The 24626-nt window shown below is 46.4% G+C and overlaps 1 protein-coding gene across 2 annotated transcripts in view; it reads left to right on the forward strand.

Annotated features, from left to right (window-relative positions):
* Positions 1–24626, forward strand: part of SLC24A4 (solute carrier family 24 member 4) — a 210439-nt gene that overhangs the window by 95057 nt on the left and 90756 nt on the right. The gene's annotated exons all lie outside the window — the stretch shown is intronic.

Genomic DNA, 24626 nt, shown 5'->3' on the forward strand with positions numbered 1-24626 from the left:
CACAGCCGGGTCGTCCCCCCGTCCCAGGCCCGTATCTCCACAGCCGGGTCGTCCCCCAGTCCCAGGCCCGTGTCTCCACAGCCGGGTCGTCCCCCTGTCCCAGGCCCGTGTCTCCACAGCCAGGTCGTCCCCCCCGTCCCAGGCCCGTGTCTCCACAGCTGAGTTGTTTCCCCTGTCCTGAGCCTGTGTCTCCACAGCCCAGGCTACCAGCTTTCTCCCTCCCTCACACTTCTCTTCTTACAAGCTGAGGCATGCCTACACCATCTCGCCTGTGTCAAGCCTTCCCCTAAGCAGAGAGGGCACAGCTACTGCCAAACAGGACCTGAATTCCCAGCCTCCTACTCAGTTTCATCAGCCTGTCAGCCTTTATTACATTTAAGATATTTTTAAACACTCTTTAAGACTTTTGCCTTAATTTTAACCCCTCGTCTAGTTTAAAACACAGCTCTCCTTCCAGTTAATGTTATCCCAAATTAAAATCTGACATTATTATTATTTTGGAATATTTTATTGTGGTTTAGGTAAAAGTTTGACATTATGTTTTATTAAAATGTTTTCTGAAAGTTTATACCTTCATAGCCCTAAATTTGAAATGAGAACGGTCACAAAAATGGTAAAACATTTTCTGTGGCTAAACTCGGTCATCTCCCCAGACTGGGCTGGGGGTCCTCCACAGGCCCCATACGCCTTCCTGGGCTTCCAGTATCATTGTGCCAACTCACCAGACAGGCCTGCCAACACCTTTTTACAAACGTGGCTTGAGCACCAGGTCCACCAGGGATAGATTATAGTTCCTGTTTTAGAAACCTCTGGGGAGTCCGTGAGGAGCCCTGGTGGCACAGTGATTAAGCACTAGCTGCTAACCAGAAGATTAATGGTTCAAACCCACCAGCCACTCCACGGGAGAGAAGACGTGACGATCTTCTCCAGTAAAGATTACAGCCTTGGAAACCCTATTGGACAATTCTACTGTGTCCTACGGGTCGCTGTGGTTTGGAATCAACTTGATGGCAACGGGTTTGGTTTAGTTTTAGCGAGTCCCTAGGAGTCCCTGGGTGGTACAAATAGGTAAGCGTTCAGCTACTAACCAAAAGGTTGGCAGTTCAAACCCACCCAAAGGCACCTCAAAGGAAGGCCTGGCTATCTGCTTTGGAAAGGTCACAGCCTTGAAAACCCTTTGGAGCACAGTTCTACTCTGAAACACAAGGGGTTGCCATGTGTCCAAATCCACTTGATGGCAACTGGTTTTGTTTTGTTTTACTTGAACATGACCAAGGAGGTGGTATAGTATTGAGCAGGTACTGCCAACTGGTGTAACAAACTCTCATATTTCAGTGTCTGCACAATCAAGGATTGCTTCTCTCTTATGTAATATTCCCAGGTCTGTTTCTGGCTGGTGGAGAATCCTCATGGTCATTTGGGGACCCAGGTTCCTGCCATCTTTTGGCTGTGTCTCTGCTAGGGCTCAGATTCTTGCACATTCATCCAGAGGATGGGGAAGGAAAAGGTCTGGAAGAAACACACCTGCTGCTTGGCAGTCTTGGTTTGAAGGACACCTTTCTCTCCTGTTCACATTCATTGATGAGAATCGGTCACCATTCAAGACATGGCCCCACCTTTATGCACGGGGGACCGGGAAATGGCCCTGGTGGACAGCCACTTCTTAGCAACAACTTACACTGGAAGAGAGCCACGTATCTTTGGAGGGCAGCTAGCCAAGTCAGCCATACATGGACGTGGGGTGCAGAGAGAGGCAAGAGGGGAAGGGTCACTGGCCATTTCCATCAGGCTCTGAGTTGCACCTCAAAAGCCAAATATTTCATTGGATTTGATCTCCAGGTTTTGTCTGTGTCCCCAGCCCCACCCTCGTGCCCTATGATCAGGAGCCAGGGGCTCTGGCATGGATCACTATCACCTTGAACACTGGGGGTTATGGATTGAATTGTGTCTCCAGAAAAGATATGCGAAAGTCCTAGCCCCTGGTACCTTTGCATGTGACCTTATTTGAATATAGGGCCTTTGAAGGAGTTACCAGTTAGATTAATATGAGGTCATCCTGCAGTAGGGTGGGTTCTAATCCAATATGAGTGGTGTCCTTAGAGAAGAGAAGAGACACAGAAGGAAGAATGCCATGTGACAACAGAGGCAACGACAGCCATAGCTGCAAGCCAAGGAATGCCTGGGCTGCCAGAGGCTGGAAGAGACAAGAAAGCGTTTTCCCCAAGAGTGTTTGATGGGCGCGTGGCTCAGCCGACATGCTGATTTGGACTTCCAGCCTCCAGAACTCTGAGACAATAATTTCTGTTCTTATAAGCCTCCCAGTTTGTAGTAGCTTGCTATGGCAGCCCCAGGACACTAATGCCCTTGGTTTCCACACATTGTTCTGGCACCCATCACCACATTGCTACCAGAAGGTAAACTCCATGAAAACAGAGGCCGTGTGTCCCGTTCACCCCCGCCCACGCCCGTCACTCCAAGTGCCTAAAATAGTATTTGGTACTTGGTGGTTGGCAAAGAATATTGAATATATATACCTTGGACTGCCAGAAGGATGAACAAATCTGTCTTGGAAGAAGTACAGCCAGAGTGCTTCTTAGAAGCAAGAGTGGCAAGACTTAGTCTCACATACTTTGGACATGTTATCAGGAGGGATCAGTTCCTGGAGAAGGACATCATGCTTGGTAAAGTAGAGTATCGGTGAAAAAGAGGAAAACCCTCAACGAGATGGATTGACACAGTGGCTGCAATTGTGGGCTCAAATAGCTGTGATTGTGAGGATGGCAAAGGACCTGGTGGTGTTTTGTTTTGTTGTACATAAGGTCGCTATGAGTCAGAACCGACTTGACCGCACCTAACAGCAACAACAGTTGTGGTTAATACTTGTGACCATCTTTGGAAGATATTACCGTGTCTTTAGTGTGCTGTTATGTAGTGTGACTTTGTCACTCCCCCATCAAGTCCCCTCCCCTTGAATCTGGCTTGGCCTTAGTGACTTGCTTGGCCAGTAGAATATGGCAGAAGAGACATCTCGACTTTTGAGAATGGATCATAAGAGGCCTTGCAGCTTTTGTCTGTGTCCCTCACGCCCCCTTCTCCCGCCCCGGAGCCTAGCTGCCAATCTGTGACATGGAGGCACTTCAGTCTGCCGCCCCAGCTGAACTCGTAGCCAGCTGCCGGCTGTGCTGTTGCGCCATCACGGGCATCCAGACCAGTCGAGCCTTCAGATGACAGCAGCCTCGGCCAACATCTGACTGCAGCAGCATGAGAAACCTCAAGTGAGAACAATGCTCATTTTCTCTCTTGCTGTATTGGTTTCTTAAGGCTTATGTAACAAAATGTCACACATTGAGTGACTTATAAGAACAGAATTGTATTGTTTAACAGTTCTAGAGGCTTGAAGTCCAAACCAGGGTATCAGCCCTGTTGATTCCTTCTGAGGATTCTGAGAGAGAATCTGTTCCGTGCCTCTCTCCCAGCCTCTGGTGACTCCAGGCGTTCCTTGGCTTTCAGCTGCATTATCACATGGTGTCCTTCCTCTGTCTCCCTGTCTTATCTCTTCTCCTCTTTTATAAGGGCACCAATTATACAGGATTAGGACCACCCTACTTCAGTATGATCTCATGTTAACCTAACCGATAATAACTTCAAAGACCCTATTTCCAAACAAGCTCATATTCACAGGTACAGGGGTTAGAACTTCAACATATCTTTTTAGGGAATGTAGTTCAATCCATAACACCTACCCATTCTTCCCATGGAGCCCCCAGTCCAGGCAGAACCACCACCACCAACTCTGGCTGCCTGCAGGACACTCTGGAGGGCACCTTTCTCAGAAAGTTCTTTCCTCCTCCCCAGTCCTTCCCAGTCAATGTGGTGGACCCTTCTCATTCAACATTATGAGAAATCCTTTGTACTGTCATCTCTTAGAGGTAAGGCATGATTTCTAGATCTGTAGATTAGTGTGTAGAAAACGAACATGCCTTGATCTGTAACATACATTCCTTGGTCATCTTTTCTTTCATAATTTTAGGTCGTAATTTCATAATTCCTAATCACTGAGAGAAGAGACCATAGCAGAAAATCTGTGTTCTTTTCTCCTGGGTCCAGATTGTGTCAGCTATGTATGATTTCATCCTGGTGGGAGCCTCGTGGTGTTTATTTGGTGTCGCCTCTGCCTGTAACTTGCCTCCTGAATGTCTGGGACCCTACCTGCTCTGCTTGTATTCTGGGCCGTTTTTCCATCACAGACACCACCTTCGTTTATATATTGGGACAACAGTTGTGGCTGTAGTGGCCTTGTTTCTTGATGAGGGCCTTGTTGTTGCAGTCAGCTGCAATCTGGTTGGCCCCCAATGCATGGTGACCTCATGCCTACCAGGACAAAACAATGTCTGGTTCTGCACCATCCCCATGATCAGTTATGAATCGGACCATTGTGATCCATAGGGTTTTCATTGGCTGATTTTCGGAAGTATATCACCAGGCCTTTCTTTCTAGTCTGTCTTAGTCTGACAGCCCCACTGAAACCTGTTCAGCATCAGAACCATACAAAAGCCTCCACCGAGAGACAAGTAACAGCTGTGTGTGAGGTGCATTGGCCAGGAATCAATCCTGGTCTCCTGCATGGAAGGTGAGAATTCTGCCACTGAACCACCACTGCTCTCGATGAGTGCCTTACCAACCGGATAGTCAAGGTTCATTGGTTGCTTTGCGAGCCCTGCTGGGGAGCCATTGTTTTCTTTCACAGCCACTCACTGAATGGGTCTTGGAATGGGAGGTGGCACCCAGACACCTCAAGGGACGGAATTACACAGCTCTTGGACGAGGTGGCAGAGAGAGTGAGGGAGTGACTTCATTTTCTGCCATTTGTGGTATCCAAACTTTCAGCAAGCAGCGCCTCCTACGGAAGCTTCTAAAGAACAGTTGCTACTTGGAGGTTCCAGAAGTTTCTAGCATTGTCCTTAACATGGTTATCTGCTGTCTCATGCAGCACTAACAGTACAGGGGATCCTGGTCCATATGGATGCTCGTCTTCTGAAATAGGGGCCTGATCGGTGCTGAAGGACGTGGTCATAGTTTTCAGTTTATCTGAGAAGACAAGCTCTTGACAGTAACAATGTCATGATCCCTCATTTTCCCTTCTCTTTAATTCTGACAGTTTGCTGTTGGTCATTTCTTTCTGTCTTTATAGGTTAGAATGTTTCTCTTTTGGGGAAATCAGATCCATCTGTAATGTTTAAAATGTAGAAGAAATACAGACTTTTAGAAGCAATGACATGATAATCCAAATGGGAAATTACTTCAATTGTAATATTGTTTTTATTGTAATACATAATCCTACTTACAGTTTGTTCAAAGCAGTCATAAAGGAGACTAGGAGGAGGTGATGCTCTTTTTGTAGAGATTCAGATTAGTGTTTAAATCACTTTAAAAACTACTCTGAACCATGAAGACCTTTTTAATGTAACTATCATATAGGATGTCAGCAGTACCGTTTACATATTCTTTGTGAATGTTGTTAAATTTTAAGTGATGCTTAGCGCAGGAAGAAAGGAAAACACACTCCAACCTTCAGTCTCTTCCACTTCAGGCAAATTTCCCAGCTCTTTCCCCCATATCTACCAAGGAAAGAAAGGTGCCAACTAAGAGATGCTGAGAGGTGCTGTGAAGCTGGAGCTGGGGCGTGACTTCTCATGGAGAAGCCAGAGCAGGCTGGTGGGTGAGAGTGGGACTCGGACAGCATGAGCGAGAAGGGGGCAGAAAGGTCACAGATATGCAGGCAGGTGTGGGAGGGTCGGCATGGCCTCCGGAATGGATAAACCCATTGCCAATGAGTTAATTCTGACTCATAGCAACCCTATAGGACAGAGTAAAAGTTCCCCATAGAGTTTCCAAGGCTATAATCTTTACTGGAGCAGATCACCAGGTCTTTTCTCCTGTGGAGCAGCTGGTGGGTTCCACCCCGGAACTTCCGTTTAGCAGCCAAGCGCTTAACCACTGGTGGCCCAAACAGAGTTCTGAACTTGACTTTGATCCCAGATACCAGTTGCTGTCAGGTAAATTTTGACTTATGGTGACCCCATGTGTGTCAGAGTAGAACCGTGCTCTGTAGACTTTTCAATGACTGATTTTTTGGAAGTAGTTCTCCAGGCCTTTCTTCCAAGGCACCTCTGAGTGGACTCAAACCTCCAACTTTTCAGTTAGCAGCTGAGCACTTTAACTGTTTGCACTACCCAGGGACTCCTGACCCCAGACAGGTTTGTAAATTGGCAGCCTGTTCTCTTTAGAAGTAGTGAGAGAAAATTTGGGCCCAGCTTTTTGCCTGACTTTTCAGCCAGCTGTTTCTGCCTGACCAGGGGGTGGGCAAGGGTTGAGGTGTCTTGGGTTGTCTTGGATTAAGGGTTAATCTTGGCTACACCACGTTGGCCTGTGTGGAAGCCAAGTTCTGCAACCCCACTGCCCAGAGCAATGGGGCATTGCTGAAGGTCTCTCTAGATCAGTGATTCTCAGAGCAGGTCTGAGACTTAACAGGAATCCTTGAGGGGCCTCCTGATGGGCCAGGACTGACTTTAAAAAAAAAAAAAAAAAAAAAAAAAGTCCTCTCTGGTTCTTATGGGCAAATGATGTACCTACAGCGAGCTTCAAAAACTTTATAGCAGAAATGACTAAGGGTTACTAGTTACCTAAGCTACCTGTTAAGAGTTGCTAAGACTTTTTATTTGTAAACTAAAACTAGTGACTTTCTAGAGTTTGGGGCCCTAGTTCAATATTGGAAGAAGTCTGGATTCCACTCAGCACTTGGCAACACTGCTGTGTACACATGGAGAGTTGAAATTCCCTTGACTTGGGGAAACGTGCCTTAGGAGAGCATCTCCTGCTGACTGTCTTGAGTTGGGCAGAGCTCTTGCTACTCTTCTTGCTGTTCATTTATAAAACAAATGACTATTCGTTTTGCTTTATTGCCCATTTAGTCTGGTCTCCGTTGTTTGCGTCACAGGGTAAGGTTAGCTATCATTGCGTATTTTTGGCTTGCTAATTGCCAGGAATTAGACTGGGACTTGTGTATATTTTCATTTAAATAAATCACCCCCCTTCCCTCCCCTCAGCGATGCTTTGTTTTCATCATGGAATCCTTTTTCCACTGGTAAGTGGGAACAGTTGAGGTGAGGTGAGTCCCAGGTGCTTTTGTTCCTCTTTTGTGGGCACTGGCTTAAATAAATAAATAATGAAGGAAGCGAGGGAGGGAGGAAGGAAGGGAGGGAGGTTGGTTGGAAGGAAGGAAGAATGAAAGATTTGGAAGCCTTTGCTCCTTCAAAGACTCAGAATAGGCACCAAAAAGAATGGGACCGAATCTAGGAATGTGACTTTATTCATCATCCTAAAACTGAATGTCATATTTAAAAACATGCCCACAGCTGCTTTTTCGTAACAACCAGTGCACCTCTGGGGCATCTTTCGCTTGTTATCTGTGTCTGGGTAGGTTTCATATGCAGCGTGCATGGTTTTGTATTGTACTTTTTCCTTGATCTACTATGTTCTTTTCTATGTCTCGTTAGTAGACTTGTTTTTTGTGTTTGTGCTATAGTCTGTTGAGTTGTGATGCCATTGTTGACAGATCTAATGTGGGTATTTGAATGGCTTCTCGAATCTCTACTGTCACCCCCTCGGCGTGCAGTCCTTTCTCTCACCCACCCACTCTTCCTCCCTCCCTGCCTCCCACCGACCCTCTCACCCAGACACCCTCTCTTTATCAGTGTAGAGATGATAACTGGAGACTCACTATAACATGTGGAGTTAATTCAGCCACATTTCTAGGGCACCATCTCTGTCCTCTGGCGGTGCAGTGGTTAAGAGCTCAGCTGCTAACCACAAGGTCAGCAGTTCAAACCTTGGAAGCCCTATGGGGCAGTTCTACTCTGTCCCGTAGGGTCGCTATGAGTCAGAATTGCCTTGATGGCAACGGGTTTATCGCTATCCTGGACATTTTGCTGCCCTTAGCGGTTCTACTGTGGGGGAAGTAGTGATTCAGAGATAGAATTCTCACCTTCCATGCGGGAGACCCAGGTTTGATTCCTGGCCAGTGCACCTCATATGCAGCCACCACCTGTCTGTGAGTGGAGGCCTGTGTGTGGCTGTGATGCTGAACAGGTTTCAGCTGAGCTTCCAAACTAAAACAGACTAGGAAGAAAGGCCTGGCGATCTACTTCCAAAAATCAGCCAGTGAAAACCCTATGAATCATACAGTCTCATCTGCAGCTGATCTTGGGGCTGGCACAGCATGTCATTCTTCTGTGTATTGGGTCACCATGAGTCAGAGGCGACTCCGGAGCAGCTAATACCACCGGAGGTTCTAATAGGGTTCTTGCCTTCAAAGAGCGGATAACATTTTCTCTTACTCTGGTCAGAAACTGTAAAGTAAAAGTAGACATTTGCTTCTCATTTATCTCTGAATTTGACTGCTTATAAAGTCTTAGTATAAAGAAGCATCATGTACGGGGGAAAATGCTTCACCCCCCTTGTAGTAATTTGTACCATCGGTTCTCAGTTGCTCTGTGGTTGGAGGGTGGTGAGTGTGAAACCTATCACAGTGATTACCCCAGAATCTGCATTTACAACGCAGCGGTATCTGTTCTCCAAATCCCACAGAAAATGCACCTCCTTCTGGGCCCAGCTCCTTCCCTGCTCCCACCTAGCTTCTGGCTGGACGGCGTTGGGAAGAGTCCTAGAGTCACCAGGTGGACCGACCACCTGTGACTTATTGAACAGTCACGGCCTTGAGTTATTTGGGTTTCTGTCTCAGCTTGAAATGAGTCTGTGAAGAGCCGTGTGCAGCTTCTGTAACTCCCCGTCCGTGCACTTTCCCCATTTCAGAAGGAGGAAATTGCTTTATGCGTGAGAATTGTTACCAAAGTGTCCTGGAGGGGGCAGGCACTCCGTCTGGGTTCATTGTCATTAGCTGTTGATGAGTCGGCTCCGGCCCATGACAACCCTATGTACAACAGAACAAAACGTTGCCCGGTCCTGCACCACCTTCACGATCGTTGGTATGCTTGAGTCCATTGTTGCAGACACCGTGTATTTTGAGTGCCTTCCAACGTAGGGGCTCATCTTCCAGTACTGGATCAGACAGTGTTCTGCTGTGATCCGTAGGGTTTTCATTAGCTAAGTTTTGGAAATAGATCACCAGGCCTTTCTTCCTAATCTCTGTTAGTCGGGAGGCTCCCCTGAAACCTGTCCACCGTGGATAACCCTGCTGGTATTTGAAATGTTGCCATTGTGGTTTCTATCAAGTTGATTCTGACTCACGATGACCCCGTGTGTGCAGAGTGGAACTCTGCTCCGTAGAGTTTTCAAGGCTATGACCTTTCAGAAGCAGATTGCCAGGCCTGTCTCCCAAGGTGTCTCTGGGTGGGTTCAAACCACCAACCTTTCAGCTAGTAGTCGCATGCTTAACTGTTTGCACCACCCAGGGACTCCTGCTATTTGAAATACTGGTGACATGTCTTTCAGCGTCATAGCAACGCACAAGTCACCACAGTCCAACAAACGGACAGACCGGTGGTGGGTATGGGTTTGAATAGGATTTAATTTATGCTCATGGTTCCCTCTAGGGACCAAGTACTTTTTCTGCCTCTGAAGTTTTATTGGGAAGCTTCTGCACCACTGACAGTGCATGCTGCCCCAAAGCAGGGGCCTTTATGACTGTTTGAAACCAAAGAAATGGGTGTGTACCACAAATTACTGTTTTTACAGGCTATTATATGAGGTTTCTGAATTTTGGATAGAAGTAGAAATTTTGAAAATTTTTATTGGTTACACATATGTACCAATAGACCCCAGTGGTACTCTGGGGTATAATTAGTGGTACTTCATATATACCACCAAACACTGAGGGTAGGCTTGTGGGAGGGGGCAAGAAAAAAATATCCATACTACCTACCACAATTTCAGACACACTCGTTGATTCAGCACACTTCCATTAGTGAAAACACATAATATCAACAAAAAATTCAATGCCGAACTTTGGCTCTGTATATTTTCACCAAAAAAAAAAAAAGATCTTCCAGGCTCAAGAAGGGAGTGTTGACATGTCGTGGGGTTGTTAACCAATGTCATAAATCTGTGTACTGACTGTTTAGTGAGAAACTATTTGTTCTGTAAACGATCATCTAAAGTAGAATAAAAGAACTATATATAAAAATTCAATGCAGAAAAGAATTGGTTCACAAACGGGTTAAATCAGCAAAGTGGGGGAAGGGGACAGCATGAGCAGATGTGTAGAGGCCCTACCGGGGCGGGGCGGGTAGGCAGAGTGAGGTGTTATCAGTGAAAAGAATGGCTGACAAGGTCGGAATCATTGTCCAGGACCAGGTTTTGGAAGGAACGAAAGATAGTTCTGAAAGTTGTTTGTGATGATCTAACCTCAGAAGCTGGGATCTATTACAAGTAAAATAAGAGCCCACCTGGTAGAGAAGCTTTTCCTACGTTTATTCTCACCCTAAAAAAATAGAAGCAAAAGACATACCGATATTGAGGATTCATAGAACAAGTAACCAAAAAACAAACCAACCAACCAAACCCATTGCTGGTGAGTCGATTCCAACTCCTAGCCGCCATCTAGGACAGAGTAGAACTGCCCCATAGGGTTTCCAGGGAGCGGCTCGTGAGTTCGAACTGCCGACCTTTTGGTTAGCAGCTGAGTTCTTACCCACTGCGCCAGCAGGGCTCCAGAATAAATAAATCAGTCCTGAGTTGGAAAGTGCACAGGTCAGCAGGAGCCCAGCCTGATCCCTGACATCATCCTCTTGGAGAACCGGTTAACCACTTGCTGACGAGTAGATTCCGACTCATGGCAACCCCATGTGTCAGAGTAGAACGGCACTCCATTGTGTTTTCAGTGGCTTATTTTTTGGAAATAGATTGCCAGGCATTTCGTCCGAGGTGCCTCTGGGTGGACTCGAATCTCCAACCTTTCAGTTAGCAGCCAAGTGTGTTAACCTTTTGCACTACCCAGGGACTTCTCTTGGAGAACAAGTAACCGTTAAAAATGGGGCCCAGAACGCCAACAAGTCCCAAGCAAGAGGCCTCATTCGCAGCCATCGGGGCCAGGCAGTGAGGAGGAGGTGCCATTGCTATCACGTTGCTGTCATTTCTTTTTGGCTCACACACGCAATACTGGCCTCTTTCCCTTTTTTCCAGTGTGCCTGGTATGAGTTGGTTGAAACATACAGATGGGCCGTGGTGGTCAGTAAGTTGGAGCCATTGGACAGCAGAGATGGTTCAGTGTCGAACTGAGGGTGGCCTGGTCTTTGGGGCAGTGGGGGCCACTGAGGGCTTCAGAGGAATGGCTTAGCACAACCAAAGCAGGGTTGGAAGAGATGAGGCTGGCAGCAGGGCTCGAGGGCTGAGGCAGACACCCACATGGGGAGTGGGAGAAGAGGGGGTGTGAGACCCACTTTGGAGGAAGAACTGGTAAGGCTGGGGGCTTTGGAGATGGGGAACCAGGGAAAGGAAAGAACACAGTGTGGTTCAGCCACCGGTGTGGGTTGAAGTGTGTCCTCCAAAAAGCTATGTTGATGTCCTAACCCTCGGTACCTGTGAACATGACCTTGTTGGGAGATAGGATCTTTCAAGATGTTACCAGTTAAATTAACCTGAAGTCATGCTGGGGTAGGGTGGGTCCTAATCCCGCCTGGGTGCTGTCCTTGTAAAGGAGGAGGAGAGACACAGAAAGAGGGAAGTCAGTCACGCCAGAGCTACGATGGGCTACAAGCCAAGGAATGCCCTGGCCTCCCGGAAGCTGGGAGAGACAAGGAAGGCCTTTTCCTGGAGACTTGGGAGGGAGCACAGCCTGGTTGACATGTTGGTTTGGACTTCTAGTCTCCAGAACTGTGAGATGCAATAAGTTTCTGTTCTTATAAGCCACCCAGGTTGTGGTATTTCCTTACAGCAGCTCAGGCTCAAAGGCCTGCTTTTACTGGCATCTCTCCCTCCTGAAGCTCTCCACGGCCTAAGAAAAGCCTGTTAGCCTCAGCCCCGTACTTCCCAGTCCCCCCGACCAGCTCGAGGGTGCGAGGACGGTCTCCCTCCCATCCTTCCCACCTGGCATGGCTCAGTAGGATGCAGCGTGGTTCCCAAGACTAGCCAGGGTGGACAGAGGGATCACTACCCGTTTGAGATGTCATGTGGCCACCCCTGGTGCAGAGAATTACCACTGTCTCATCACCAGTGCCTCCCACCCTCGGTGGAAACCCAACAGAGATGACGCCCCTAGGCGGAGTTTCCTCGTCAGGGACCCTGGTCTTCCCGGTGGGGTAGCTGCCGTGTTACATCATCCTACTCCGGGCTGGCTGCTTTCTGATGTCAGGGTCCTCCAGGGCAGGAATGTGTCTATTTAAATCGGACGGTGACACACTTGGTGCCTTTACAGTGTTTCAGGATGATCATATATCATCCTTCAGGGGGATTCCAGCAAGATTTAGGATCTTAATTAACAGTCTCAACCATCTAATTCTGTTGAGGCTCGTTAGGTGACATTTAAATGCCAGCACGCTCACGAAATACCTGAGGAGAGCCCTGCTGATTTAGTCAGGCCTCAGTTGATCTTCAAATGCTTTTTCAGTGGGATGCGGTGTTCTTTAGACCCTGGTTCTCGGAAGATAATGTGTTGTTAATTTCATGCACACTGAGTTAAAAACGTGGCTCCATAGGGTCTGAATTGCCACAAACTTGCTTTTGTAACCAAATCTCACCTTGGTTTTGACAACTACTAGGTGGGGAGAAAGATTTCCCGTTGGGCGTGATGTATATAAACAGTTCAGATCAGATCCCAGATTGGATTTTTCTTTTCTCCAGGAAGGATAAAGCAAATACGTTGTTGTTGGGTGCCGTCGAGTTGATTTTGACTCATAGCGACCCTGTGTGACAAAGTAGTACTGCTCCATTGGGTTTTCTAGGCTGTTGTCTTTACAGAAGCGGATCCCCATGTCTTTCTCCCTTGGGGCAGCTGGGTAGGTTCAAACCACCAACCTTTCGGTTAGTAGCTGAGCGCTTAACCGTTCAGCCACCAGGACTTCTTAAAGCAGATATATCAGTAAGATTAGGAAAAGACAGTTTGATTTTCACAAAATTTGGATAGGCGATAACTTAAGAAAAGATATTACTATTACTTTTCATATGCAAGGTGTTACCTTGGGAAGAAGCCAGTATTTCATAGTGTCAACATTTAAATTAAATGCTTCATGTTTTGATAAGAAGCCACTTTACCACCATCTGGGTGCAGCTGGGAGATCTTGAAGCATCTTTGGTTACTTACACCAGCCTTTACGTTGGTGCGTGTTTGGGGCCTGGAACTCAGCTGATTACAGGGCTTGGCAGTGCAAAGGAGCCGAGTATTTTCTCCTGTGCTTCTCCCACCCTTCTCCCAATGAGAGTTTTCATCAGACTGGATGGTTAGGATTCAATCTGTTCATTGCAAAGGTAGCTACAGGAAATAACTGAATATGGCCTGAAGAAGGCTTTGCAGAGAAGGACCTGCCTTGTTTGAGCCTTGGAGGGTGGAGTGGGGAAGGAGTGGGTGGCCAATTAGGAAAAATGTCTTTCTACAGTATGGCGGAGTTTTAAATAAAACATTAATGTGTTGGAACTGATGATGTCCTGTTAATGATCCATAATTATTGTACTTCGAGAAACTGGAAAAAAAATCAGATGATGTTAGCTCAGAGTTGAGGGGGTGAAATATATATATATATATATAATGATGCAGAAGGCGGAAGGAATACACGCAGTCACTGTACCAAAAACAATTGGCCAACATTCAACCATTTCAGGAGGTAGCATCAATTAAACAAATCCACAAGAGCCAAAGTACAACCTTGAGTATATCCCACCTGAATTTAAAGACCATCTCAAGAATAGATTTGACACATTGAACACTAATGACTGAAGACCAGACGAGTTGTGGGATGACATCAAGGATATACATGAAAAAAGCAAAGATCATTAAAAAGACAGGAAAGAAAGAAGACAGCAAAGTGGATGTCAGAAGAGACTCTGAAACTTGCTCTTGAAAGTAGAGTAGCTAAAACAAATGGAAGAAATGATAAAAGAGCTGAACAGATTTCACAGGGCTGCTTGAGAAGACAAAGTAAAGTATTATAATGAAATGTGCAAAGACCTGGAGTTAGAAAACCAAAAGGGAAGAACACGCTTGGCATTTCTCAAGCTGAAAGAACTGAAGAAAAATTTCAAGCCTCTAGTTGCAATATTGAAGGATTCTATGGGCAAGATATCGAACAAAGCAGGAAGTATCAAAAGAACATGGAAGGAATACAGTGAGTCATTGTACCAAAAAGAATTGGTCGACGTTCAGCCGTTTCAGGAGGTAACATATGATCAAGAACCAACGACATTAAAGGAAGAAGTCCAAGCTGCACTGAAGGCATTGGCAAAAAACAAGACTCCAGGAATCGACAGAATAGCAGTTAGATGTCTCAACAAACAGATGCAAAGCCGGAGGTGCTCACTCGTCTATTCCACGAAATTTGGAAGACAGCTACCTGGCCAACTGACTGGAAGAGATCCATATTTGTGCCCATTCCAAAGAAAGATCATCCAACAGGATGTGGAAATTATCAAACGATATTAATATCATATGCAAGTAAAGTTTTGCTGAAGATAATTCTAAAACAATTGCAGCGGTACATCTACAGGAAACTGCTAGAAATTCAAGCAGGATTCAGAAGAGCGTGTAGAATGAGGGATATCACTGCTGATGTCAGATTGTTGTTGGCTGAAAACAGAGAATACTAGAAAGATGTTTACCTGTGTTTTATTGACTATGCAAAGGCATTCGACTGTGTGGCTCATAATAAATTATGGATAACATTGCGAAGAATGAGAATTCCAGAACTTAATTGTGCTCACGAGAAACCTGTACATAGACCAAGAGGCAGTCATTTGAACAGAACAAGGAGATACTGAGTGGTTTAAAGTCAGAAAAGGTGTGCATCAGGATTGTCTCCATTCACCTTACCTATTCAGTCTGTATGCTGAGCAAATAATCTGAGAAGCTGGACTATATATAAAGAAGAATGTCGCATCAGGATCGGAGGAAGACTCATTAACAACCTGCAATACGCAGATAACACAACTTTGCTTGCTGAAAGTGAAGAGGACTTGAAGCACTTACTGATGAAGATCAAAGACTACAGCCTTCAGTATGGATTACATAAAGAAAACAAAAATCCTCACAACTGAACTCATAAGCAACATCATGATAAACGGAGAAAATACCGAAGTTGTCAAGGATTTCATTTTACTTGGATCCACCACCGCCCATTGAAGCAGCAGTCAAGAAATCAAACTATATATTACACTAGGCAAATCTGCAGAAAACCTGTTTAAAGTGTAAAAAGCAAAGATGTCACTTTGAGGACTAAGGTGTGCCTGACCCAAGCCATAGTATTTTCAACTGCCTCATATGCATTAGAAAGCTGGACAATGAATAAAGAAGACCAAAGAAGAATTAATGCCTTTGAATTATGATGTTGGCGAAAAATATTGAATATACCATGGACTGCCAGAAGAACGAACAAATCTGTCTCGGAAGAAATATAGCCAGAGTGTTCCTTGGAAGTGAGGATGGTGAGACTTTGTCGTATGTACTTTGGACGTTATCAGGAGGGACCAGTCCCTGGAGAAGGACATCATACTTGGTTAAGTAGAGGGTCAGTTAAAAAGAGGAAGACTCTCAATGAGATGGATTGACACCGTGGCTGCAACAGTGGGCTCAAACATAGCAACGATTGTGAAGATGGCACAGGACTGGGCAGTGTTTCATTCTGTTATACATAGGGTCGCTATGAGTTGGAACCTAACAACAGCAAATATATATATGTATGTATATTATGTAAATACACACACACACACACACACACACATGTTGTTGTTGTTGGGTGCCGTCGAGTCAGTTCCAACTCATATATATAAAACTAAGCTAGGGAGTAGGTAAACTAGGGGAGAAGTTCACTAGACGCCCTGGACAGAGTCGCCTTCCATCGGGCCATGCAGGACTGTAGTTTTTTTACCCTTGAGCCTGAACCCCAGCTCATCAGGAGTGCCCCATTCCTCCCTGGGGAATTATTGGATAGCATATATCTGAGCACATAATCATCTGTATGATGCCAGCACGTGGTAATCAGCTGTGAAGACACCAGTTAATTCATTTCCTCTGACAGGCTTAAAAGCTACCGAGTGTGCGGTTCCCCTGTTCGTGTTGCCTTTTCTCCTTTATTTCTGGGGGCATTGGTGTTGGTGAGGGATGGTGTACTTTGCTAAGGCAGATTAGAAAAAGCTTTGTCAATACCCTTGATGCCCGGGGTAAACAAGTGTGTTTGAAGAGTTACCAACTAAGGGAAGAAAAGAAATCTCCATGTGTACTTTTGACAATCCCCACGTTGAGGAACTAGGAGACGGGGGTGGAGGCTTTAGGGACAGCGATGGTTTTGACAATATCTCCATCTCCTGGGGGGGGTTTCGCACGCAGGGCACTCAGTAACCATCCGGCCTTGTTTCCCCACCAGCAGAGCAGGAGGAAGCAGCGAAGACAATAAGACTACAGCCCCATCCCTCCCGTCTTACAGAGACAAGTCAGAAAGTACCCGCCTCTTAGGGCTGAGGCAGCTGGCAACACTCACATCAAGTCAGCAAGAAGTTATTGCATCCTGGCTGTGCTAGGAGCTGGGGGCACCTGCATGAAAAAAATACACACACAGAACTGTCCTCAAAGAACTTGTGGTGCAGCAACCAAAACAAAACCCAAACAAACAGAAAAACAAAGCTGTTGCTGTCGAGTCAGTTCGGACTCACGGTGACCGCATGTGTGCAGAGTAGAACTGCTCCATAGGGTTTTCAAGGCTGTGACCTTTCAGAAGCAGATTGCCAGGCCTTTCTTCCGAGGTGCCCCTGGGTGGATTTGATCCACCAACCTTCCGGGTAGTAGTTGAGCACTTAACCATTTGCGCCACCCACTGTATACAGCCCTCGAGGGCACCGTTCACGTCATAGACACTTGATTTGTGTCTTTATTAGGACAGTATTCCTGCAGAGGGAAGCAAAACATCTGGAGGAATGGGCACCTTTTTCTCATTTGCTTCGAGGCACCCTGAGGGCGAGTATGGCCTGAATGTGGACATGGACAGAGAAACAATAGCAGTACAATGTGACGATGACCGGAGTGGAGATGTATGCAGAGGACAGAAGGACTTGGGGGCAGGAGCCTTCCTTGTGCCTGGGAGAGTCATGGAGGCGTTCGCAAAGGTGGTCCTTGGAAGACTGTCCCCCGAGCAGAGAGGCAGTGTTATGTAGCAGGAAATGATTATGTTTATCCCCCAGACTGCCTGGGTTTAAATTCCAGATTTTCTGCTTACTGTGTGACCTTGGGCAAGTTACCTAACCTCTGTGTGCCCTAACTAAATTGCTGCTATTTCTGCAAGACCTCAGGATTTGTGTGTACCTAGCTAGGCCAGGCGGGCAAGTAGGGATGGAACATCCCAGGCAGGTGGTTCGGTAGGAAGGAAGCATTAAGGGCAGGGAGGTCCCTCACTCCTGCCCATGAGGACTGATAGACTCACTCCTCTCCCTGCAAAATACTCCAGCCTTTTCCTGGGGTTCAGACCAGACAAAGGCCAAGCACGCTCACCAATACCACAACTCACTCTGTTTTTCTCTAAATACTAATGCCCATGAAAGTAAAAGAGAAATACGGGACAAACATATTCAAATTCATCTAGACCTGTTGCCTGATTTCCTTGATGATGGGTTAGTAAAAGCGATGGAATATATTGACTCCATAACAATTTAAGCGCTTTGTAGTTTGACTATTGTGGTCCTCAGATAACGTTTATCAACTTATACTCTTGTTTTCAAGGCACAAAGTCAAAACTGAACAAGATTAATGTCGGCTGGAAGAAGTAAGCTATATGTGAAAAGCAAGGCAGAAAATTGGTTACCCTGGCTTCTGAACACACTTCTATGAGGCAAGCAGGATTACTGAGTGCTGGTGGCACAGTGGTTAAGAGCTATGACTGCTTACCAAAAGGTCGGCAGTTCGAATCCACCAGCTGCTCCTTGGAAACCCTATGGGGCAGTTCTCCTCTGTCCTATAGGGTCACTATAAGTTCAAATTGACTTGACAGCAGCAAGTTTTGGTTTTTTTTAAAAGTGTGATTACAGCTTAATTTAGTTGGCAGTCCTGTTACTGATTGTGACAACCCTGAACTGTAGTGAGTTATAGATGGTAAATCCATCGTCTAAACTTTTTCCCTTTACTGGGGCTGTATCCTTGGTGACAGCCATGAAAAGTGTCGGATCCTTCAAATGACCTAGAGTGGTCCACATACTGTAATCCCAACCCCCTGCCAGATAACATAGGTGGATGCTTCAGGACTGTTTGAGGGTCAGATGCTTGAAATGTCAAAAAGTGTTATCCCTTTGGAGGGTAGTTAGGCTTACACAACCCTGAAGCCTCAGTAGCTTAACCCAACAGAAGCCGATTTTTCACTCCCGTCACAGTCCAGGGCACGTGTTCGGCAGGTTGCCTTCCAGGCAGTGACGCAGGGACCCAGGCTCCTTCCATCTCTTGGCTCTGCCATCTTCAGCAGGTGACTTCCAGGGCCCCCATGGAAGGGGACGGAGGGTTGAGAAGGCATGCATGCTTCTGAAGCACATAGGGACAGAAGTGACACACTACTTGGCGATCTGGTTGATGAAGAACTCTGGGTGGGTAGCTGCTTCCAGCGGCAGCTCGACACCGTAGAAGGGGAGCACAGCTCTCTGGGAAGCAGCCCACCATCTCAGTCACAATGCAATCATTCACGCTTAGCCTCCCACAGACAAAATTAGTTCAAAGTAGCAGATTAGCAAAAGCTCAAAGTGTACTGACCGCAGTTTGAGGTCCTAGAAACGGGGCCTGATACATCAGGAGGAATTGCCCCCCAACCTTTCTGGGTACACTTAGAGCCAGCCATTAGCCAGATTTCTAAGTAGGCATCTCTTCTCATCTGTGTCTTCTTTCTTCCTCATCCCTCTAATGCTCCTGTCCACAGACTCTGCTAAAACCTCCATTTGGGCACTGCACCTCCACCCCCTCCACGCATGCTCTGTTCCAACATTCCATACCTTGCTTCTCCTCAGCACTCATTCCTGTCGTGCTGCTGATGCCTGGTGTTAAGAGGTAAAGCTGATGGAGCTGATTTATACTAACGGGTATAAATCGACAGGTCTTTTTCTCTGGAAAGTAGCTGCATTTTAAAAAAATATTTGAGCCTACTTGGCTTTGAGTTTGTTAGCGCTTCAGTTCAGTGCCTGTGTTAGAAAAGAGGAGTTGTGTAAATTGAAGAGACACAGAGAAAAAGAAGCCCGTAATACTGCTCTAGGTGCTGTGAGCCTTGTGCAAGTCCATGTCTCTGAGCAGAGAGGCAATACAGTGTAGTCATGAAGTGCCGACTGCCTGGATGCAAACCCCGGCTTTGCCATTTGCTGTGTGACCTCAGGCTAGGTACCTAACCTCTCTGTGCCCTAAACGCAGCTGCTGCAGCTGTTACTGCAACACCCCATAAGTGGTGTCTGCCCAGCCAGGTAGACTCTTAGCCCTCCAGAGAAATGACAGGGTTTAGGAACAGGGTTCAGGAATTGTGTGTTTAACAAAGAGGGAAATCTGAACATTTGGGGAGGAGCTTTTTTCCATCAGCCCCTGACCCCAGGTTGTTAAGATGGTGGACCAAGTGCTGTCTAGCACAGACCTCAGCCCATTAGCAGCGCCTGGCGTTAACGATTGATTACAGCACTGGAAGCAGCCTGTGGGCTGACCAGACACAGGAAGGCCAGAGGGATTACGTTTTTTCTTCTTTTGCCAGGCATGTTCCCAGTACAGATTCAGACAGAAATGATTTCCAATGAACCAAAGTGTTCAATTGTCATGGATGCCTGTACAATGCTTGTTGTTGCTGCAGGCGCGTGCGTGCGTGCGTGCGTGTGTGCGTGTGTGTGCGTGCGTGTGCGTGCGTGCGTGTGTGTGTGTGTGTGTGTGTGTGTGTGTGTGTGTGTGTGTGTCACATCCACAAAGGGGTGTGAGTCAGGGTGGAGGGAAAAAAAGGATGACTAAACTGACCTAGGCTTAGAATCTATGATTGTATTCTTGTGGTTAAATTGAGTCTTCTGGGTTTATTTGTTTAAGGAAGTGGCTTCCTTCATTATTTACTTGATTAGCCCAGAATAGCAAGCAGTTAGCACCTGTGTGTTCAAAACTGCACCTAAAGCTCTCCTCTCTGCAAGTTTGTGAGTTTATTTTAGGTTGTACGCCTTTGTAGGGGTGGTAGTTGTGTTAAGGTGATGGCTGCGTGGATTGAGCCATTGTGGAAAAACCCCAGGCCTTGGAGCCGGGTTCAGCTGGCCTGGAAGAAATTTGGCTCTCCTGCTTACAGTGGCCTCAGGCAAGGCACTTAGCCTTTCTGGACCTCAGTTTCCTTATCTGCTAAATGGAGATAATGAGACCTACCCTTCAGGTAGAAATCAGGATTAAATAAAAGTGATTTACAGATGTTGGTTCCTTTATGTCTCTGCTAGCGCTAACCACTGTTTTTATCTTTTCCCCTGTCCTGAGGCAGATTAATCTATACCTGTCCCCCAGACGGAGTCCCTGGGGGACAGTAAGGTTAAGCACTCACAAAGATTAAGCTCTTGACTGCTAGCCAAAAAATTGGCAGTTTGAACCTGCCTAGAGGTGCCTTGGAAGAAAGGCCTGGCAGACTGCTCCCAAAAGGTCACAGCCTTGAAAACTCTATGGAGTGCTGTTCTACTGCACATAGGGTCTGCTGCCCACATAAGGTTGCCATGCATTGGAATTGACTCATTAGCAACAAGTCTGGTTTTTTGTTTTGTTTTGTTTTGTTTTGTTTTGTTTTCCTCTCATAGGAAAATTTAGTTAGGGCTGATTTATTTATGTAGGCCTTTTCCTCAGTGAAGGGCCCTGGGTGGCACAACGGTTTGTGCTCAACTACTAACCTAAAGATCGTCAGTTTGAACCCACCCGCAGTGTCATGGAAGAAAGGCCTGGCAATCTATTTCTGTAAAGATTACAGCCAAGAAAACCCTATGGAGCAGTTCTACTCTGTCATGTGGGGTTGCCATGAGTCGGAATCAACTTGATGGCAGCTGGTTTGGTTTTTTGTTTTTGTTTCTAGAACTTTTTATTGAAGGATAACATAGTAGACTTAATAAATTTTCACAAATGGAACATACAGATTAAGAAAGCAAATATTACCAGCCTCCAGTAATACCCAGCACCCTCCCCTCTAACTCTCCCCCAGGGTAGGGTAACCGCTCTCCTGACTTGTAACAGCAGAGATTAGTGTTACATGAGCACCTTTTTATTACTATTTTTTATTTTGGAGAAATAAAAAAAAAATACAAAGATACACCAACAATTTCTCCATGTACAATTCAGTGACATTGATTACATTCTTCAAATTGTGCTACTCTTCTTGCTATTCTTTTCCAAATTATTCCACCACCATTGTATTAAGCTCACCTGCCCCCTAAGCTTCCCATCTAACCTTTCAAGTTGCCATTGTCAATTTTATCTCACATAGATAATTCTTTAAAAGAGCACAATGCTCAAAGCAGACGTACTTTACTAGTTAAGATAAGCTATTTTTTAGTTCAAAGAAGACTTTAGGGGATAGTTTTGGTTTAAAGTTTAAAAATTATCTCAGGGCACTAGTTTTGGGGGTTCATTCAGCCTCCATGGCTCCATGAGGCCAGAACTCAGTGGTGCCCAGCTACTATTCTATAGAAGAATCCTGCTCAAAAGAGGGGAAAAGGTGCAACAGAACTTCAAATTCTCAATGGCATACGGACACTTTTTTTTAAGATCAAGCAGTCCACATAGTTTTGGTATCCTTGATCAAATATGATCACAAACATGTACTGAGCATTTGCCACGTGCCCACTCTCCTCCCTGCTTCTTACAAAGATCATCACACCCATCCTCTGAAGGATTCTAAGATATAGGTACTAACATTATACCTGTTTCACAGATGGGAAATAGAGGCATTGCAAGGTTAAGAACCTGGCCCAAGGCCACAGCAGTGGTAAGGAGGAACAAGAATTCCAGTGCAGGCAGTGAGGGTCCAGAGCCCACGTCTTAACGCCCCTGCTGTGTGGTCTCTGGGTGAGAGTGTAGGTCGCCTCTCATCTGGATGTAGTTTACTGAGAAAACAGAATGACCATTGTGAGTATGGTACTGTGATCCCTAAAATATGAATTCATTCTAAAACAAGTGCGTCTGCACACTCCAGATGCTTGTACTTGTGCAAGGCATGTTCATTACATGCTCACTCAGTGGGTTGGAGCACCTCTCAGACAAACTCTGGGCTCTACCTCAGGTCAGGAATCACCTCTCTGGCCCAGCCTTTTCATTCAGGGATGAGGAAATTGAGTCCCAGAGAGGGGAAGTGACTCTCCAAAAGTCACGCTTTTCGTGAGTGTCAGGCCTGGGATTCAGACTCCAGGGTCTTTCCCTTCTGCCCTGCATTAAATCAGCTTCTCCTTGCACACGTTTCATGGAAACTCACAGCTGAGTTGAATGTTCTGGAGCCTCTGTTGGGAATGCAGCCCTTGGATCCCAAGCTGCCTGCCCACCCACTTCCTCACCACCCCCACTGCCCTCGTATTCAGAGTTGAGAAACTTCGCGAGACATTCCCTTACCTGTTCACTCTTTTTGCCAAGAGTTTCAGCCAATCGCTCACATTTTCCATGCCCAGTGTGAGCCCTGCCCCTTTCTTAAAGATCTCTGGGACCAGTAATTCCCTTCTTTCATTTGGGCTCTTACCTGAAACCATTTAGAGCTAGCGTCCCCACGAACCTGCTCTCTCCCAGCTAGAGCCTGTCTTGGTTGGTGTATGAGACAGACTGGGTCAATGTGGCTCCTGGTTTCTCTGAACCCTTCGTTGGCGGAGGAGGAAAAGAAAGCTGTCTTGCCTCCCGAGTTTCCTTTATCTTCGTGTGTTTGGTTCCCAGGATTGAGTGCCTTCATTCTTGCAGCAGCAATTATTGGGTACCTACTGTATAAGAGAGTCCCTGGGTGGTACAGTTAACACACTTGGCTGCTATCCGGAATGTTGGAGGTTCAGGTCCTCCCAGAGGCGCCTTGGAAGAAAGGCCTGGTGATCGACTGACAAAAAATCAGCCATTGAAAACCCTGTGGAGCACAGTTCTACTCTGACACACATGGGGTCGCCATGAGTCAGAGTCAGCTCTAGGACATCTGGTAAAGAACTGGTATTCTGTATAAGGGGTACAGTCTGGAGATAAATAAGGCAAGGTTGACAGTCTTTCAGGGCAGAAGCAAATGCTTTGGATAAGACTGTTTGTCAAATAATTCTCTAAGGTGAGCACTTGTCACACAGGATACCAAGATGAAGGCTTCTGCCCCTCAGGACTTCATTCTAACCCCAACTACATGTGTTAGCACTTAACCTTGCAAGTGACAAAACCCACCCTGGGCTGACAGAAGCAAACAATGGGGAATTAGTGGCTCCCATAACTGAGATGCCTAGAGCTAGCTTTAGGCACAGCTGGATCCAGGGGTCAGGATTAGCTCAGCTCTCTTCCATACCAGCTTCCTTCCCAGCCACTCACTCTACACAGGGGTCCTGGGAGAAGGAGTGGGTTCAGGCCTATATTTTATTACTTTCTGGTTTAGCGGAAAGCCTGCTTCTCCTTCCCAAAAAGATCCAGCAAAATTCCTGGGTTTGACTCTCATTGGACCATTTGCCTATCTCTGAACGAACCCCTGTGGCCCTGCGGCAGGGACCAGCCCCACTGCTATCACATGGGCGAGAACAGGGGAAGGGTGGTTCCCCCAAGGAAAACTAAGCTTTTGGAATGCAGGGGAAGTCCCTCGGTGGCACAAACAGTTAATGTGCTAGGCTGCTAACCGAAAGGTTGGCAGTTCAAATTCACCCAGAAACACCTTGGAAGAAAAGCCTGGTGATCTACTTCCAAAAGTTCATAGCCATTGGAAAACCTGTGGAGCCCAGTTCTACTCTTGACACACATAGAGTCGCCAGGAGTTGCAATTGACTAACAGTAACTGGTTTGGGTTTTTTGGTTTTAGGATTCTGGGGAGGTAACAACAATAGATGTCAACTCTATCAACCTCCCCAGTGAAGGGCAGTACTCTGAGTAGCTGACTCTGGTCTTATCCGTTCTCTCTGAGTCAGGCAGTTCTGTCCTCTTGGACACATGGTACGTGGCCACAGCCCACAGCCTTCCTGACCCGGCTTCATGTTACTGGCCCAGCTTCATGGCATCACAGTGCCCTGGTCACCTGAGCTGGACATCACAGGTTCATCCCTCCTCCCTTCCTCATCTTTACAGGAGCGAATCGCCAGGTCTTTTCTCTTGCAGAGCCACTAGCGGGTTCAGGTTAAGCACTTGACTGTTAACCGAAAGGTCGGCGGTTCGAACCCACCAGCAGCTCCTCAGAAGAAAGATGTGGCCATCTGCTTCCATAAAGATTACAGCCTTGGAAACCCTATGGGGCAATTCTTCTCTCTCCTAT

The sequence above is a fragment of the Trichechus manatus genome, unplaced genomic scaffold (genome assembly GCF_000243295.1).
Source record: "Trichechus manatus latirostris isolate Lorelei unplaced genomic scaffold, TriManLat1.0 scaffold00045, whole genome shotgun sequence".
NCBI lineage: Eukaryota > Metazoa > Chordata > Mammalia > Sirenia > Trichechidae > Trichechus > Trichechus manatus.